General features: G+C 37.3%; 1 protein-coding gene across 1 annotated transcript in view; it reads right to left on the bottom strand.

The window, feature by feature from the left end:
• LOC127938190 (disks large-associated protein 2-like) overlaps positions 1-4,931 on the bottom strand; it is a 63,232-nt gene extending 58,301 nt beyond the window's left edge. Inside the window, exon 1 of the mRNA XM_052534628.1 lies at positions 4,556-4,931. The gene's annotated coding sequence lies outside the window, so the exon portion shown is untranslated. The remainder of the gene's footprint in view (positions 1-4,555) is intronic.
• Between the last annotated feature and the right edge of the window lie 1,069 nt (positions 4,932-6,000).

A 6,000-nucleotide genomic window follows, 5' to 3' on the forward strand; every position in this document is an offset into this window, starting at 1 on the left:
ACGATGGGAAACACTGCACTGCACCACAGCACTAATGTATACATCAAGCAGGAAACCCCCTCTTGTGTGCAGTGAATACTAATAACCATGATTTGATTGGCTAGCATTGATGTACAACTTGTGTTCTCAGGCAAAACCGTGTATATATATATATATGACTAGGAATGCCGTTATGAAGTTTCCTAAAAAGGAAAATTGAGCAGCTTATTGTACAGTGATAGAGTACAAAGTTACCATGTTACAGTACATTGAGGGAATCAGAATTAAATATCATGATATTGAAATATTTTACATGGTACTCTATGATCTCCTTATTAATATCCGATGGCATTAGTACTAATTCCAGGTATGGGTCACCATACTTGGCCATGTCACGTCACTTTCATTTGCAAAAGTACACCAGTATCTATGTCAATGAATACCATGGAATTACTTGTATAAAAAAAAAATCTCAGGTACTCATTACTTTTACATTATGAATATGCACTATTATCCAAAGTGACTTACATTGCTCTTGCACAGCTCAGCTCCAACCCTGACAAAAAAAAACCTCACCTGCCTGTACTTTAGTAATCCTGAATGGATTGATGAGCTTGTTCAGGTGTTTGATTAGGGTTGAAGCTGAACCCTACAGGTCTGCGGCTCTCTAGGACCGAACTTGCCTACCCCTGACTTAAACTTCAGTTGTATGTATGTTGTACTATAGTTGAGATATCATTAAAAACATTTTTTTTTAAGTTACATCACATTCTTCTAACCAAAAGTAGCTAATAAAGATTCATTAATAATATAGGATTCATTAAAAATTTAAAAAATGTTATAGGAATAATAAATAGAAATTTAGAATAAATATTTAATTAATTAATTAATTATTTAATGTAAATCATTTGAATAATGTGATATATGTGTACTATATGTGTGTGTGTGTGTGTGTGTGTGTGTATATATACGTGTGTGTGTCATTTTATATATGCATACTATATATGCGTATGCGTGCGTGTGGATAATTTTTAAACCATATTAATTACACAAACCAAACTGACAAACTGATATGTACATGCAAATCAAACACATTAGGTGATAATCAAACAGTGACGTAGGTTGTAAATGTCATAGTTTTGTCACATTACTCATTGGAAAAAGTAATCTTTACTGAAAAGCGGGAATGTTAAAAGTTACTTTGGTACTAAATCGATAATACATCAATAAGGATAACATTCTGTAATATTGTTAGTAGCAAATTCTATTTGCTCATGTGTTTGCACACTGCAGAAAGCATCACATCTCAAATCTGATTTGTAAATTTAAAAAAAGATTTGTGAATTATGATGCTAAATAGAAGTTTTGTATTTTCCCATCATTGTACCTCAAATTGTAAAGCGTGACACTAGCTACACCAAGGTCATGGGTTCGAGAGAATGAATAATAAATAATAATAATAAACTTTATTTTATAAAGCGCCTTTAAAAGCAGCTTCTCGAAGCGCTGAACATAATATAATCAATACAATAAAAAACTATACAAAATCAACAAGCAAATGCAAGTTTTAAAAAATAAGTCTTAAGCTGAACCTTAAAAACATCATCATTCTGAGCGTCCCTAAATTCAAGAGGCAGAGAATTCCAAAGGAAAAGAGCATAGAAAGAGAAAGCCTTATCACCCATAGATATTAGTCGAGTTCGAGGAACAACCAACATGTTTGACTGAGAGGAACACAATCTACGACTAGTAGTGAATGGCTGTAATAATTCTGTACGGTAATATGGTGCCAGTCCATGTAATGCTTTAAAAGTAAGCATCATAATTTTGAAATCCACTCTAAACCTGACCGGAAGCTAGTGCAAAGATTCTAACACTGGAGTAATATGACTGCCAATCCTATAGTCCCAGTTAAAATCCTAGCAGCAGAATTTTGTACATATTGCAACTTATTCAGTGTAGTTTTAGAAGCTCCGGCTAAAAGAGCATTACAATATTCTAACCGCAAGACAACAAAGGAATTTACAATATTAGCATTTCCACGACTATAAAATTTAACCTAGGACGCAATCTTGTAATATATATATATATATATATATATATATATATATATATATATATATATATATATATATATATATATATATATATATAATTTTTTATTTTTCGCAATTTTGCAATATCATGAGGTTTTAAATGTATATAAATCTGTTTGTCATTGGCATACAAATGGCAATGAAGGCTGAGTGATCTCAAAAGGTGGCCTAAAAGTGACAAATAAATGTTAAAAAGTAAAGGACCTAAAACTGACCCCTGAGGAACACCAGTTGAGACAGAAATAATCTCAGACCTATAACCACCCATAGATACAAACTGGTAGCGGTCAGTAAATTAAGACCTCAGCCATCTTAAGGCAGTCCCAGACACACCAAACACTCTTTCAAGACAAGTTAGTAGTAGACTGTGATCCACAGTATCAAACGCAGCTCTTAGATCAAGAAGAATAAGAATAGATGTTGCACCAGAAACAGAAGCCAACAACAAATAATTGGTGACTTTGACCAAGGCTGTCTCAGTATTGTGAAATTTACGAAAACCCAACTGGAGAGGTTCAAAAAGATTATTGACTGTGAGATGGTTACAAAAATGAGAGGCAAAAATACTCTTAAGTAATTTTGACAAAAACGGGAGATTTGAAACAGGACGAATGAACTGACTACGCTTATATTTATGAATCTAGCAATTGCTTTTATCCAAAGCAACTCTCGAAAGAAGAACGAAAACAATTCACAGAAAAATGTAACTAAAATTGTATACCAATATCTAAACGGTTGCTTGAATAATTGATGCACAACCAGAAATTTCGAAAAACATCCCAGTGTTTTTGTACTGTACATACAATAGAAGTCAATAAAGTCTAGTGCACGGAGGTAAAACTCAATTCCTGGAGGGCCAGAGCCCTGCAGAGTTTAGATTCAACTCTAAGGCTACGTCCACATGAAGCCAGAGCTTTCCCTATCCAATTTTTTTTCCTTGTCTCTGAGTCCACACTAAACCACAAAACTGACACAAAATGATGTAGTACACACACCAGACCAGCATGTGGCACTGTAATTCTGCCACAAACATACACTAAAAATGGAGAAGAAGACTTGGACTTTGCGCATAAACCTTGTGCGCGGTATACAAACAAACATGGAACAATAAGTTTATTAATCTGTGTTCATGTTAGTTAAAAAGACAATCATCCAGTGTTTGTTCATGTTTTTGTTGCTGTTACGTGACATAGCGGTGTCTGACTATGGGCGAGACGTGGGCTGATGACGTCATCATTTCAGAAAATATACGGATTTGCTGTCCAAACGAAAACGCAAGGGCAGCATTTTCAGATTTATCCACTCTGGGGTTTTTTCTGCTGGCACCCTACCCTAATTTAGTGCTATTTAGACCCCACCGGCTCTGAACAGCATGAGGGTGAGTTATTGATGAAAATCTTAAATATTTGGGGAAATATACCTTAAATTAGTAGTTGCTAACTATAGTTAGTTAGACCCATCACTGCAATGGTATGTGTCCCAAAACCACTTTATTACCATGTTACAGTACATGTACAAAAACTACTATGGTGAATAAAAAAAAAAAAAAGTAACCCTGGAGCATGTCCAATAAAACATATTATATGTTACATGCAGTTTTTAAAGTTTCAGTGTGTGTGTGACATGCATATTTTTTGTATATACTGTGTCTAAGTATCAGTTGGTTTCATTTTACCGGCATCATATATAGTTCATGCAGGTGACAACACTGCGTTTATGGCTGGTCTGAGTCGTGATTAAGTGTGTGGACACATAATTTCAATCACACACAGTCTAACATACACACACACACAAAAGTGTGTAAGAGGTGCTCATGGCTGTCAGATGCTCGGGCCCTGCAGTGTGGAGAGTTTCGAGTGAGCTGCAGACCTTTGGCTCAGTGTGTAACAGAGCATCCGAGAGAGAAAGACAGAGAGAGAGAGATAGAGTGGAGAACCTTGAATCTTCATCAGCCAACACCAGTGACAGGGTTCAACAAGACTTTGCGTATGGGCAAGCCTGGATTGAGTACCATAGACAACCTCAAGTCCACCTCATACTGCACCACACATAAACGCACAGGAACTCAATGTGCTGTTGGCATGTCCTCGCGTGAATGATGCCCCACCGTCAGGCAGCAGAGCATAAAATCACATCTCTCCACATGGAGAAGGTTGCAATATTGCTAGGCAACGTTCCTGTCCTCTCCAGTTCAAAAATAGAGCTACAACCTGTGCCTGCCACACTAAAGCTGATATTAATGTCTACAGTGAATTAGAAGATAACAGGTTAACAGCATGTCACCTAAATCCTCCACGCACAGAAATGCACACACGAGATATAGACCTACGGCTGTTTACACGTCAAACTAAAAAAATGATGTTCTGGATTAAGTCTGACACCTTCCACAACCACATCCCATGCACACCTCAGCACATCTTCATTCATTTCTCAGAGCAACTGGTTCTCTAGAGATACAGACTTGTTTTGATTGGACTCACCTCTGTGCAGGAAGCATCACATACAAGTCTTCTTCAAACCATCCCAGAAAACCAGAAGATAGTTATGAGAGAGAGAGAAATCACACACACACACAGGCTGATAGTCCAAGCAGTCTGAAAAAAAAAAAAAGTCCTGTGTCTTTTCCCGTTTTTACGTTGTTCCCCCCTATCTCTGCCTCTCTGCTGTCTCTCTTTCCCGTGGCCTCCCCAAAAGCAGAGGAGTGGAGAGGAGAGGAGACGATCTCCCCAGCGCTGGTGTTAAGCTGTGCGTTTAGAGCTCCTCTGCAGCGATCTCGGCATCTTTCACGGACTCCACTGGCACACGGCAAAACGTGGAGCCAGATACCGGATTCAGGATTCTTGATTGTCACTGGCCCCTGCTCACTCAGGAATACTAATCTGTATTCTTATTATTTCATCTGTATCATTTGTCATCGTATTCTGCTCTGACTGTAAATGTCAAAACCATGCCTCATATCCAGTCGAGGGAGGAGGGGGGGGGGATTCAGTCCTGTTAAAAAAGGAATCCTCTTTCTCTTACGATGATGATGATGATGATGATGGAGATGATGTCACTGTTTCAGTTTTTTTATTTCTGCATCATTGTCATCACAGAGGGAACCTGAGATGGCCACATTAGGAAGCCCATAATTTCCCATTGGGAAACACATTAGCACACCGGAGAGATTGTAATCACTAGGTTACAACAATTACAATGTTTGTTGGAGAATAAAAAGAATAAAATGTCTTGACAACTTTATTGTATGTATTTTTACAGTAGGAATTTCTATCACTTTTTTTTAACACTTTCAGGTATGTTTAGGGGTATGTTATTTTCCAACACAGCTTTAGGGTTAACTCACCCCAAAATGAAAATGATGTCATTAATTACTCACCCTCATGTCCTTCCAAACCCATAAGACCTTTTTTGATGAAACTTGAGAGTTATCTGACCCTCCATAGACAATGCAACTGCAATGTTCCCAGTTCCAGAAATGTAAACATATCGGTAAAACAGTCCAGTGACATCAGTGGCTCAATTTCATTTTTGTGATGCTTTTTGCGCAAAGAAAACAAAAATAAAATAGTTTCTCAACCATCTTTCTCCACGAGTTACGTCTTCTGCCATTTTGGAGAGTGGCCAAGAATGCATTGGATGTAATCAGCACTGTTTATGTTCAGGGGGAAAAGTGTGCACATGAATGTAATGTATGCATTGTAATACTCTCTAAAATGTAAGAAGACGTAAGAATGGTAAAGTAAATGGAGTAAATTATTTTATTTTTGATTTATTTGCGGGGAAAAAAAGTATTCTCGTAGCATCGCAAAACTGAAGTTGAGCCACTGATGTCACATGGTCTGTTTTACCGATGTATTTTCTACGTTTCTGGACCTGGGAACATTTCAGTTGCATTGATGTCTATGGAGGGTCAGACAGCTCTCCG

This window comes from Carassius gibelio, chromosome A20 (assembly GCF_023724105.1).
Source record: "Carassius gibelio isolate Cgi1373 ecotype wild population from Czech Republic chromosome A20, carGib1.2-hapl.c, whole genome shotgun sequence".
Taxonomy (NCBI): Eukaryota; Metazoa; Chordata; class Actinopteri; order Cypriniformes; family Cyprinidae; genus Carassius; species Carassius gibelio.